Source organism: Emydura macquarii, unplaced genomic scaffold, assembly GCF_026122565.2.
Source record: "Emydura macquarii macquarii isolate MOO-44397 ecotype Brisbane River unplaced genomic scaffold, CSIRO-AGI_Emac_v2 contig_2897, whole genome shotgun sequence".
Lineage (NCBI taxonomy): Eukaryota > Metazoa > Chordata > Testudines > Chelidae > Emydura > Emydura macquarii.
Genome location: NW_027133034.1, coordinates 34,292,315 through 34,306,268, shown reverse-complemented (window position 1 = coordinate 34,306,268; position 13,954 = coordinate 34,292,315).

Genomic DNA, 13,954 nt, shown 5'->3' with positions numbered 1-13,954 from the left:
GCACTACAGGGCCCAACCTCCTCTCCACTCTAGAATCTGGAGAGGCTCTTCCCTCGATTTGTGCTCCCAGGGAGCTGGCACTGGAGATGGGAAAAGAGATCTGATGCAGAAGCATAGGACCTTCGTACAGATGGCCTTAGCTTCATGTGTATCCTCTGGGATGTCCCAAGGCCATTGAGCCTTTTCTGTGACAAGGCAAACCTGGCTCATCAAAGAGACAATGAGGCGGGATGTTACCAGGGCGATCTTTACAGAGATTTTCTGCCTCTGAGATGCCTTCTGTGTTACTTCCCACAGCAGGAGATAATCTAGATCTAGATAATTACATTTCTTTATACCTATATAAGCAGAAATGAGTTGAATAAAAGCTATTTGAAGGACATATAACATGCCTTCAATGAAAACCATACATGGAATTATTTTGCTGGAATGTGCTTATGCTTCTGAAAGAAAGTCACCCGATTTCTTTAAATACCAAAGTGCTTAATTGATTTATTTCCCTTCCTCCATGCCCATTGCTCTTTGGGGAAAGTATCCATAAAAGAAATCCTGTATTTCCTGTGAGAACTACTTCAACTACTGTATAGTTTCTTAGTATTTACTCTTGAGAGAGTTTGTTGTTTTCAGACAAATAGGCTATATTTCATGTCCTCTAAAGAACCTCATAACATGAGAAAAATAACAAAGGAATACTTTCCAGAAAGGGTTGATTTAGTAGGATGAAAGCAACAGTCTGCTTCAGGAGAGTATTCATACTTTGATTTGGCAGTGTGTCTGCACAACCACTTCTCCTATTAGAGAACAGCGAGCATGTGCTGAAAGCAATCACCTACCCTAACCCTGCTCTTATTGCATGTCCTACTTTAAGCTTCATTTTGCAAACAAGAGTAATTGTAAGAAAGGACTTTACCCTCCCAATATATCTGTTTTCAAACTGTGTTTCTGGTGCTTTCAGGATCCATCAGTGTCCCCTCATTTGTGGTGGTAAGAAAAAATATTTAGCTCCATGAATGTACCAGAAATGGTTAGTGCTAAGAAGAACTTTTGTATAGGGAGAGCTACCTGTGATATATGTTGTCATGATGATCTGAGAGATCATACCATAAAACATGATAAAGCTCTTTTTACACCCTGATATTGGGGGAGAGACTTTTTTCAAAGATTTTCATCATTAGGAATTCTCAACAATTTCAAAAGTTTTCCCTGTTAGAATTCTGCTGATTCTATGTTCAAATGCTTGCCATTAAAGCTGTGTATTGCACCTCCTCTGAATTTTCAAAAGAGGGGATTATCAGGCAGAACTTCAAAATGAGCTGGTTATATATTTGGAGAGCTTGTATCCTGGCATCAGCAGCCAAAACAAAAAAAAAAAAAAGGGCACTTCAGTGATCTGTGGAAAGTCATCAGAAAACAGTAGGAGAGATTATCAAAGCTAATGCAGTAATAGAATATTCAAACTACCAGCCTAATCCTGAAGGTGCTGACTGCCTGTGATGAAATACACTCCTGTATACATACACTACACAATATTGTAATAATCTTTGTACAAAGTATGCCTTGTACGATATCATTTAGAAACTCATAATTTGCTAGTCAGTATTGACCTGGTAAAGTATATGTGGTAACATTGCACTGCATTGCATTGCATTGAAGTTATCAGATTCCCCTGTGTGATGTTGTTAATACACGTTCCAAACCCCACAGCCCTGCCCAGGCAGGTCTGTCCTAAACAAGATAAGGAATGTGTGGTTGCCTTAATTTGCACTTCAGCCGTAAACAGAGTCATCAATCAGGGAAGAAAGTTCAAAGGAAGTTTAAACAGGTGAAGAAAATCAACAGGATATCTTTCCACACAGACTCTTTGTCTCCTCGGTCTCAGTTGGAAATGTTTTTCAAGTGGAGGACTGAAACTATAAAAAGGGATGGATAAACACCTCAAGGCACCCCGTTCTGTCTCCCAGCCCATCTCATTCTCCACACTTGAGAAGACAAAAGACACTGGGGGAGGAGACCTGGCCTGAGAGTTTGGTCAGTAATCTGCTGGAGCATCTGGTGAAACTTTGCTTGAATCTAATCTAGTTTGTTAAATGAGGCATGAGTAAATGTTTTATCTTTATTTTTCTTGTAACCATTTTGCCACATAACTTGAACTCACTTAAAACCTCTCTCTTTGAAGTTAATAAACTTGTTTCATATAATTCATTGTGTTTAAACTTGAAGCATGGGGGAAACTATTTAAGGCAATAAAATGGCATATTATTCCCTTAAAGGAATAATGGATTTAATATATTTGGACTGTCCAGGACAGCACTGTGCAGTACAGGACATACATTTCTGGGGGAAGATCAAGGACTGGATGTGTGTTGGGGTCACCCTGCAGTATAACAAAGCTGGTGAGAGCTGAGGTGCAGCTGGCAGGCTGCAGTGACACAGAGACACTCAGGATATGTACACACTGATGGTGACAAATTCGCCGTAAGATTACTGTATCCTGATCGATTGAGCGGCAGTGAAGACCTGCTCAATCGATCTGGAAGTCGATTAATTTAAACCATCTTCTCAAAAGGCGTAGCACTGTGTCGATGGGAATGCATTTCTCATCAGTGCTGCACAGTGGAGACGGCACGCTAAAGGGAAGTTAGGAAGTTGACGGGAGTTACGCAAGCTACTCTGCTATAGCAGAGCACAACAATGCAAGTCCCTAAATGAATATCATTCAGATAATTCTTCTTGGTGTAATAACTTTAGGACTAAATATGTTTTGTCCTTTTACATTTGAGAAATCCCCAATCCAGCCACAATCATTTTTAATCGTATCTCTTTTCTAGCATATAGTCTATTTTATTAAATCCAAAGACTTCTTATCATTTGGACAAATATATATATATTGCCAGTCTGGGATATGAAATAATCCTTTCTTATGCTTTAAAGGCATTTATCTGGAAATAATGTTGGTTCAAAAATAACACTGGATACATTAATAAAGATTAATATCATCAAGAGAAGTTTGTCTCAAAGGAAATTAAAGCCCACATATTCTTTCTCACTAATCTCTTGTACAGATACTAAGTATTATGGGTATATCAAAGATATATTACTTGCATTGCTTAATTCTGGACACTCATGTTGTAAATGTCAAGAGTTCATGTCAAAGGTTAGCCCTTTGGTATGGTTCATGTCCCATCTCTTTTGCTGAAAGGATAGCTCAATTCTCGCTACCTTTTTGTATTAAGCAAATAGGCTGGGAAACATCTGAATTATAAATTTAATAAATCTGAATGGTTAAAGATTTGTAGATATATAAAATATTCTACTCCCCCCTGCCTGAGTAAGATTTCTCCAAGGTAAGTTAATTAATGGAAGCTACTTTATTCCCTTAAAAAATACATGAAGCCCCTCTGACAGAGACTGATAAATGTGAAAATGTAATTCTGAATCATTCCCATTTATTAATGAATAATTATTGTCAGTCTTCCTTCCCTATTTATATCTTGCTACCTTTATTATACATTAGATCTTATGCATAATGGCACTACAATTTTGTTTTGTCTTTTGCTTTTTTACAGTTAACCTATGTCATATCTTTGATTATTGTAAAATTGTTTGTCATATTTTGATTATATAGGTTTTCAAAAGCACTCAGCATTGGCTTAATTGTTTCCTCTGAAGTTAATGTTTAGAAACTCTCATTTCTGGTCTAACTCTGTTTCTAATGGGAGTTTTTCTTCAATAGGAGCAGAGTTAGGACAATGCTAAGGGCTTTTGAAAATGCTACCTTTAATGTATATATACTGCAATATTGGTTAAGGACCATTGTGGGAGGAGATATGTAAAAGAAATAAAGTATGGAGAACATTGTTATTACTGATCTATATTGCACCATCACTGTTAACCACTGAAATTATTGGGGAATTTCACTTAAAATTCAAAGGCTGGGTGCAGCCCACTATTCTTAGAGGTATCATGGTGGCGATTAGAGGCCACAGTTGGATTCAGGGCTAGAGATGGTAAAAAAAAATGTTCATAAGCTTTTGCTGGAAAATGTCATTTACATCAAAATTGACACATTTCAAAAAAGGTGTGAATTTTGACATTTTGTTAAAAAAAAAAAAAAAAAAGCATTTTGATCATTTGGAAATGTCTTATTTTGAAATTTTGGAACACAAGCTTATGTATTTTTTGTTTTGTTTTGAAATGACCTTTTGAAACAAAATTCATTTTTTTATATAATTTTTAAAATATTCTAAAAGATCAAAATTGGGGGGAAAAGCTCCAGTTGTATCAAAATGAAATGTTTTGAGTGACTTGAATTCTTTGTTTTTATTCTATTTCAGAATGGAAAAAAATTCAAAATAGAATTTCTCGCAAAACAGGAAATCTAGTTCCCATTCAGGGCCTTATTGTGATAGGTGCTGTACAAACACAATGGTAGGCATAGTTCTCATCCCCAAAACTTATCATATATGCCAGAAAAGATAAATGTCTTCCTACATTACACTACAGTACAAGCACAGTTTATCTTTCTGACACAGGAAAAATTATAGGCAGCTTGCTAGATGAAAGATTAAATGTACATTCCCCACATTCATACTTTTGTATTTCTAAATATAATACAACAAAGAATTGTGAAGTCACTAAGGATCATGGAAGAAAAGCTCAGCATGATAGGAATAATTAGTTACACTTTGTATGGAGGCCCTGTACATACAATGTAGGTGGAGAAACATTTTTGTGACCCTGAAAATTCAGACTTTTGCTTTAAAATTTTCAAAACGCCCTAAGTTCATTACTTTGATTGTAAGCTCTTTGGGGCAGGGACCATCTTTTTGTTCAATGTTTGTACCTCACTTAGCACAATGGAGATCTGATCCATGACTGGTTTCCTGTGTATTGTGATGATGATGATAATAATAATAATGAGAAGCCTTTTGTCCAATTTTCAAAGGTGACAGGGCCAGATTTCTAAAAGTGCCTAAATATGAAGATAAGTATCTAGTGGGATGTACAGAAATGACTAAGTGATTTAGGTGACTAACTTGCATTGACACTGACCCTGTTCAGGTGTTTTGAAAATGTATTTTAGGCACCTAAATCTTTTAAATGCTTTTGAAAACTTTTATCTAATGACTTAGTCTCCTACTATCTGAACATTAAAAATGCATATATCTGTGAGGGTGTGTGTATGTGTGCGAGAGAGACACATAAAATCTGTGACTGCTTCTAAGAATCTTTTTGATTTCCCTCCTCCAGTTATGAAATTTTTGTTCTCCAATCAAAGAAACAATATGGTGTGAATTAGGGGTCAGAAATTATTCCCCAGAAATATTGATTAATCTTATTGTTGAAGCAAATAACTCATGAACAACCCAGAGGCTGAAATAAAGTAGCAGAAAATATCTAATGAACAAATATGAATAGCAAACACATTTGTGGACACTTCACTCTGAACGTTGAAGCAGAAAATAGACCGAATGTTTTCTTATTGTTCAAGTTGGATAATATCATGCTGAATTTAGTTCAGGGGGGAAAAAACATAGTGTAAAGAGATCCATATTATCTAGCAGAAAGAGCCAAGGCCAATTCCGACCCCATTGCAGCAGGGCCACGGGGGGACTGGACCAGAAGACGTATGGCCAGTTCCTGGGAAGGGGAAAAGAGGAAGGAGTGTTCATGCTCAGACATTCTGGAGCCAAACTCCTTCTTGTGCCTCAAAGTGCATATTGGAGTGTACCTTTGGGCTTGTCTTCACTTACCTCGGAGATTCGGCGGCAGTTGACCGAAGTTAAGCAAAAAACTTGTGTAACTCCGGTCAACTTCTCTGCTTCTATTCTGCGCGCCATCTTCACTGCACCGCACCAACGGGAACCGTGTTCCCGTCGACACAGCACTACGCCACTTGAGAAGGTGGTCTTAATATGTCGATTTCTGGATCGACTGAGCGGGTCTTCACTGACCGCTCAGTCAATCCAGAGAAGTCGATCTGACAGCAGCAAATTTGCACCCTGCACTGGACTCAATTAAATGCCTGATGTGTGAGAAGGGACAGTGCCCCCTCCCCAGTATTAAGTTGTCAAAGCTGCAGTGTGCTGCTTAAATCCATCCTGGTGTCTCTTTCACTCATCTGTGTGTCCTGATCAATCAGGAGGTTCATAAGTCAGACGGATTCTACTGCAAGAGGTAAAGCTGCCAGCCATAAACTTGTCTGCAGACAGGTACAGAAATTAAGCCTCCAGAAGCTTCTCCTGAGATAACAAAATATAACATTTTGTGACACATTGTCACTTCATGTGTAGCTTGTTAATCAGTACAACTTGGAGTTTGGTAACTAATTGACACTGGTTCTGCTTGCAAAGTATGAAATCCACTAAAACTACAGAGAACTCAGAACCTAGACTCCTTATATAAGCATTATGATGTTTCATTGATTATTATTGAGGCCAATCATTTCACACTGTAGAACTTTTTGATTGGAAAAATAGACACAGTAGGGATGTATTGGAGGGCTAGGTGGAACCAAATTAGTTGGCTAGAAATAAAAGGTTCAATGTTTTTTAAAATACAAATTCATTTTTGTAAAAAAATGTATAAACTTGTCAGCTGTTTGAAGGTGACAGGTCTGAATAGAAGTTTTTGAATGTATTCCCAGTGCAGATACGTAAGCATTTCAAAATCCAGCAAGTTGCAATTTAAAATCCCCCCTAATTTTCTGAGCTATAAGATTTTTCATGTGTTTTTAACTGTCTTCATTACTGCCATTACTCACAACAGCAAAATGGAAACACATCCTCTCAAGTAGCTCTACTTGTTGCTATGACTACTTAAAACTATAGAACTTTCTGTAGGTGGCACTTAAAGCTCAATTCTAGAATCCACTGAGTATAGATCAACAGAACTAATAACCAGGCAAAATAAAAGTTGAAGAGCAAAACACCTTATTTTTTATCTATTTTTTCATTACCACTACAATAGTACTTATTGATTAATCTGTTTTTTTCCTACGGTAGATTTCTATAAAATCAAATCATGTTCAAATTGGATTCAGTTACATCTACAGATTGACTTGGTCTTCATTAAGTAAATAATATTTACTCTTGTAATTCATATTTGTAACAAAGTTTTATTAAAAATGAACAAGAACAGAAACTGTGAACCTGAAAAAATCAGATAACATTATCGAAAAACTCATTATTTCAAGCTAGTCTCTTGCTTCACAGGTTAAAGGGTGGATAATGCATCCAACTGATTTCTATTTACTTATATCAAATTTACTATTTTGTTTTACTATCAGCAGAGTCTAAAACCACATTTAACAGGACACATTTCAAGCAATTTTCTTCTGCTAACAATGTCAAATGGAATGTGCTGAAGAAAATTAACCTTTACATCACGACTATATATTTATTTATGTAATGACCCACTGGGAGTTTGCCAGCTCCTGGAATGTCAGGCTAAGTCTCTCGGGGGTAGATCCTACAATAATAATGGCTACCAGAGCCTTCTGACACCATTTCCCAGCATGCCTGGAGTCAGGGGTAGGGACAGAATGGACTAGAAATTCCTGCTAAGGTCAAAAAGGAGCCTTCAGCAAAGGGTGATATGGACAGTCAGTTTGCTGGGCCACTGATGAACCAGGGCTGATCAGTCCCAACCTGAATCAAAGACAAAGAGATTAGTTTTAGTTTCAGTTTGAACTTTGTGTTTGAGAGCTGAGAGAGAAGCTGAACAGCTCATGGAGCTGATTAACTCTTCTCCCCCTACCCTCCACCCCTGAGAGTCTTTGAACTGCTAGTGGATCTAGTGCATGGGGCAGGCAGTTCCAGCCTTGCAGACACTGCTCAATGTGCAGCACCAGTCAAAAAAGCTAACAGAATGTTTGGACCCATTAAGAAAAGGATAGATAATAAAACAGAAAATTCATAATGTTACTATGTAAATCCATGGTACACCCACACCTTGAATACTGCATGTAGTTCCAGTTCCCCCATTTCAAAATAGATATATTAGAATTGGAAATGGTACAGAGGACAATACAAATGATTGGGGGCTGGAATAGCTTCCATATGAGCAGATATTAAAAAGATTAGGACTGTTCATCTTACAAAACGGACAACTAAAGAGGGATATTATAAAGGACTATACAATCCTGAATGCTGTGCAGAAAGCAAATAGGGAAGTGTTATTTATCCCTTCCCATAGCACAAGAACTAGGGGTCACCCAATGAAATTAACAGGCAGCAGGTTTAAAACAAACATAAAGAAGTACTTCTTCATTCAAACCTGTGGCAAACATGTATTGTTATGGGAGGTTGTGAAGGCCAAAAGTATAACTAGATTAAAAAAAATTAGATACATTCATGGAGGATAGGTCCATCAATGGCTATCAGCAAAGATGATCAGGGAAGCAACATCATGCTTCATATGTCCCTAAACCTCCAACTGCTAGAAGCTGGGACTGGATGATGGGATGGATCACTCAAAATTGCCCTGTTCTGTTCACTCCCTCTGAAGCACCTGGAGCTGCCAGCTGTTGGAAGACAGGATACTGTGCTAGATGGACTATTGGTCTGACCCGATATGGTTGTTCCTATGATCTTATGACAAAACCAAACACTTGTGAAAAATACAATTTTTAAGAAAAAATCGTTTGCATTTGTGATATGTTCAGTCCCACACTCAATGAAATGGGGTCATTTTGGCTAAATGTCTGAAGAATTCTAGCAGAGAAATGGAAAGGACTCTGTTTAATTTGTGTTGTCTCTAACTAATATTGCCTTGCTTTTGCCAAAAAGCTTGGTCTTATAAGACTTTTTCACCTCATTTTACTGAAAGTAATTTTTCTCCATTAAAAGTAAATGGACCTTATTCCATTCTTGAAAGATCCACATACAACTAATAGATAACAAGGCTAGTGTATGGGGAATTAGTGTATGGTAATGAAGTTGTAGGTATTCTTAATTTTTCTGTGCACCCCACTGAAAACATCTTCCTTCTTGCCCTTTCTTCTTCTCACACAGTTTCATACCCCCAGTCTCTCCTTGCTCCCCTGCTCTTCTCACTCAGTTCCTCTGTGCTTCCTCTATTGGTGTAAGAACTGTGTTGGAAGCTGCCATGGGAAACAGGCTTCTGTATTGTTTAATTGTGAAGTGTTTTTGGGACCCAAATTTGCATGAAATATGCTTTTCAAGATAAAGTTGTGCTTTATTGTCTGTTTGTACATTTTACTCAAGGAACTCGTGTCCTACAGCACATAAATTTATGATAGCCACTACCCGCATCCCTTCACAACAATTAGAATGAGGTTAAAAAAATCATTGACACTTTAACACATCCCTCTCCCTGCTGAAAAGTTTCTCTGCTACCTAAAAGGTGAAGATCAAACAACCAGTATCCTGTCAATACTTATAACACTTTCCTATTGAGATGAAAGAGGCAATTATGTTCAATGGAAAGGGAAAGAGACAGATTTAGACTATTCCTCAGTTCTCATTCCTTTTATTCCTGCTGAACACATCTTCCCACTATATGCCTGCAACCTCAAAAACCCCTTGTTAACTTTTATTTTTCTTGAATCGTTACTAAGAAAAGTCATTCACATGATGATTTGGGCAAGTCTGTAACAGAGAAGCTATACATGCCTTAGAATAAAATGTGTATATATATATATATAAAACAGAATTTTATGTTTGCATTTATGTTCATATACAGATCAGGCAGCATGCTGCACATGAGAGATGCATCAATATTCCTTTCTTGTACATAGCTGCTCAACTGGTAAGATTTTTCTTTTAACTACATGTAAAATGTCAAATATTATATGCAGCACTGGCAACGTTGCCTATCATTAAGATAGCATAGAACTTCTCATTATAATATCTTCTTTTTAGTTTCTGTAAATAGTCAAAATTTAACTGAAAGTTTACATGTAAGATGTCTGTGTCAGGCTGACTTTTTTGGGGGAGAGGGGTGCAGGTGCGATTTTGGCCAAGATGATTCAGCATTCTTTTTTCAAGATGAGACTAGGGAAAATAGGTTATTTTACCTCTTGTTATGAGCTGGTTGAAACCTTGTTTAGGGATTGAGACTGATCTTTTAATTGTGTGAGTTCATATCTAACTGTGAGCATAAACTCCACCTACGAAAAAGGAGTGTGTGAACCTTCCCAGGAACTTCTGTGTATTGTTTTGGGTAGGTGTAGGGGTGTGTGTGTGTGTGTGTGTGTGTGAAGTCAGAAAACAAAGAGACTGAAAACAGACAAGAAAGAGTGAAGCCTCGTCTACAGTAGGAATTTACTTTGGTATAGATTATTTCATCAATCTAGCTACCACATCTCAGGGAGGTAGATTAGCTACTCTGATGGGAGAATCCCTCCCATCAGCATCAATAGTGTCTATACTGAAGCACTAGAGTGGACAGATGTACCTCTGTAGCATTTTAAATGTAGACCTATCCTGAAAGAGAGAGAGAGTGAGAGCGAGAGAGAGAGCCTGCCTAAAGAAGGAGCTGAAATTATGGTGGCTAACCCTGGAAGAAACCTTGAGAATGATTTTTGGGTCAGGGTACAGACGTAAGAGTGCTCTTGGTGCAGTGAGTGAAATAAGTTTTCCTGCTATTTGATTCCTTCTGCATTCAGAGACACAGGACTTTCTACCATTCTTTGTAAATAAACAAAGATGCACCAGAGCAATACCTATCACAAATTTCTATTCCCAAGTGGAAAACCCAAAGGGTCAAAAAATTTGACTAGCTGTTCAGGTCAAAATGGGCAACACTATGTTAAAAAAATTCTTGAGTCTTTTTTTTGGGGGGGAAACACTAGTGTCCCCATGCTTTAGAGCAGGGGCTTGAAATTTGCAAAGGGGTGGCCTTTGTGTCAGGGGTGTGCCCAGCTCTCACTGAGTGATAGGATGGGTTAACCACCCCAAGAACAAGTCTAGGGTCTTTGATGATTACATACTTAGGGTGGCTAGTCATCCCACAGCTCGCACTGTTCTATTTTTAGTATGCTGGCTCAATCGGAACTAGTGCTAATACTGTAGATCCTCATAGTTATGAACAGCAGAGTTACAAACTCATTGGTCAACCACACCTCATTTGGAATTGGAAACATGAAATCAGGCAGCAGCAGAGCCAAAAACAAAAACCAATACAGTATAGTACTGTGTAAAACGCAAACTACTAAAAAAATAAAGGTTAAGTTTAAAATGAAGATTTGACAAGATAAGGAAACTGTTTCTATACTTGTTTATTTTAAATTAAGATGATTAAAGCAGCATTTTTCTTCTGCATACTAAAGTTTGAAAGCTGTATTAATTCAATGTTCAGTTGTAAACTTTTGAAAGAACAACCAAAATGTTTTGTTCAGTATTACAAACAACCTCCATTCCCGAGGTGTTCGTAACTCTGAGGTTCTACTGTTTGTCTCCTTGAACTGGGAATCACACCCCCAGCTCAAAGTGTAGACATATCATAAATAAGCAACATCTGAATGAGGCAGAAGATGTATAGAAAAAATACTATGTAATTATGTCATTAAAGATTGTATCATAATGTATACATACAAGGGGGCTGAATTTAGGTTGCACTGGCCGAATGCCAGAATTAAGGCATTTCCTAATACTTTTAGTGCTTGACTTTGTACTTTTAATACTGTTATTTTAAAATAGGGTGGTTTTTTTTTTTTGTATATTAATGTATATTATATATATGTGGTGGCTCATTTACCCTAGAGAGTTTTGTCGATAAAAGTCAGCTTTTGGAGCATCACAAAACAGTGGAGGTATACAAACTAAAATGCTCCTCCCACTGATGTGACTTTATTATGCTAAGTCTACGTCAATGTAAACATTGCATCCCTTACATCGGCCGCGGGGCTGTCATTCCTGTCAATTTCATTGCTTCGCTGAAGTGGTAAAATTGACACGAAAGCCCCCCTGAGAGCTGAGCAGCTGATCTCCGCTCCCACTGGGGAGCTGGGTGAGAAGCCCAGGTGCCTCTCCACCCGCTCCCCACAGGGAGCCTGGACAGCCTTGTCAAGGCTGAGCCATGAAATCGAAAAGGCTGACCAGCTCCCAGCTAGACCCCATTCCTCAGGGGCAAGAAACCCCAGGTGGCTTCTCCCTGCGAACCGGGAGGGAAGAAGCCCCAGATGACTTCCCCCAGCTCCCAGCGGGGAACAGGGAGTGGGGAGGAAGCCGACCGGGAGCCTCTGAGGCTCCTGGCAGGGAGCTGAGAGAAGGGACTCTCAGCTCCCCACACTGCCCCTCTGAGGTCAGTGGAAGTGATCCTGGTGAGGACATACTTCACTGACTCAAAGAGGGTAGCGTGGACATCAGCCACCGCAGTAATTACTGTAAGTCGACCTATGTTAGGTCAACTTATTTTTCAAGTGTAGACAAGGCCTGATAGAAAATAAATTTGCCTTAAACCCTTAGATCTACCATCTCATTTTCTAAATAATAGTGTGCTTGCTCCCATGGTGTCCACCTCTGGTATATTAATACTTTGTACTTGATTACTGTGTGAGAGACCCCAAGAACAAAGCTAACCTTGCAAGAGCAATTTTGTCCACTCTTTTACATACATTGTGTTTCTTAAATACGTAGACAAGACTGCACCTAGCCAAATAATGAAGACATTAAAAAAAAATAACAACAGAGAACCAAAAGCTCCCCTGTATAGCACAGTAAGCAGCCATGCATCCAGTCAGGGGAGGCATGGAAGAATGTGATATGCTGGCTCCATAGTTTCCTTCAATCTCACAGTAACTCTTCCGTGGATCCTCCAGAGAGATTAGGCTTCACAAGTGAGGAGAATATGGGCCACAGGTACAGGTCAGCGAATAGATATTTGCCCGTTCATTGTCCACCAGACATACACAATTCCTTGAGGTATTGTGAAGTAAGATTAATCACTTGCACTCCCTCTCCATGTTTTAACCCAGTTCCTCCTTGAGGATGGGCTGGGGTATCGTGGAGCACCATGGGAGAAAAGCTCCTATACTGCATCCTTGGTATTATGGGGATGGAGAGCACATAAAGTGGGGCAGAACAGAAAAGCGGACATAATGAGACCAATAATCTGACCCTGTATAACCCCAGGTACCCAGTAATACCAATACACTTTCTAACATAGCTGTCATAAAGTAATGCAATATTATTCACACTGAGAAACTCACACCTACTGCGGATATAGAAAATAGAAGTAGGAAATGTCTTCCAGAATTTTGGCCAGAAAACACACAAAAAGAAAGAGAGTGCACCCACAAGCATATCCAGGACTGTTTCTTTCCACAACTCGGACAGCAGCAATGTTGAGAGTTGAAACAGTCTTCTGGATAGTGACAATGAAATGTTCTCTTGGGCAGGATAGGCAGATAAGTATCAGGCTTTCTGGATTCAATTCCTAGCTCTGCCATTGATATGGTAGGGTCTTTGTTTTCTCATTTGTAAAATGGATCAATAACACATGCTTTAACATCACAGTGGTGTGGCAAGGCTTAATGAAAGTTTGAAACTACTCTGAGACCTTGTGATGAAAGGTGTAATAGTCATTATAATATTGATTATTATTATATTACCAATGTGATATCAACTCTCCTACCATCAGAACTGCTGTATTCTTTATTGCCATAAATGTACACAGAGTAGGTTTAGCTAACTGTGTGAATGTAATTGTCATTCAGATCAGTATGAGTATTGGTCCAAGTAAAATCTTGAGTATAGATATATACTGTACATCGGGTTTTTTTTTACTCATAAAGTGATGATTATGAGCATGAAAACATTTCAGAAGATTTTGAGAAGTTCATTAAATCCCCAAAGTTTGAGATTACAATCTGCAATTCACCCAAATACATCTAAAGTTTTTATTTTGTTTTTTCCTTATATTCCTTTTCCTACTTACAACGTGAAGAAATGTCCATTTTCATAGCAGATAAGCTTCTGAATATTAGGAA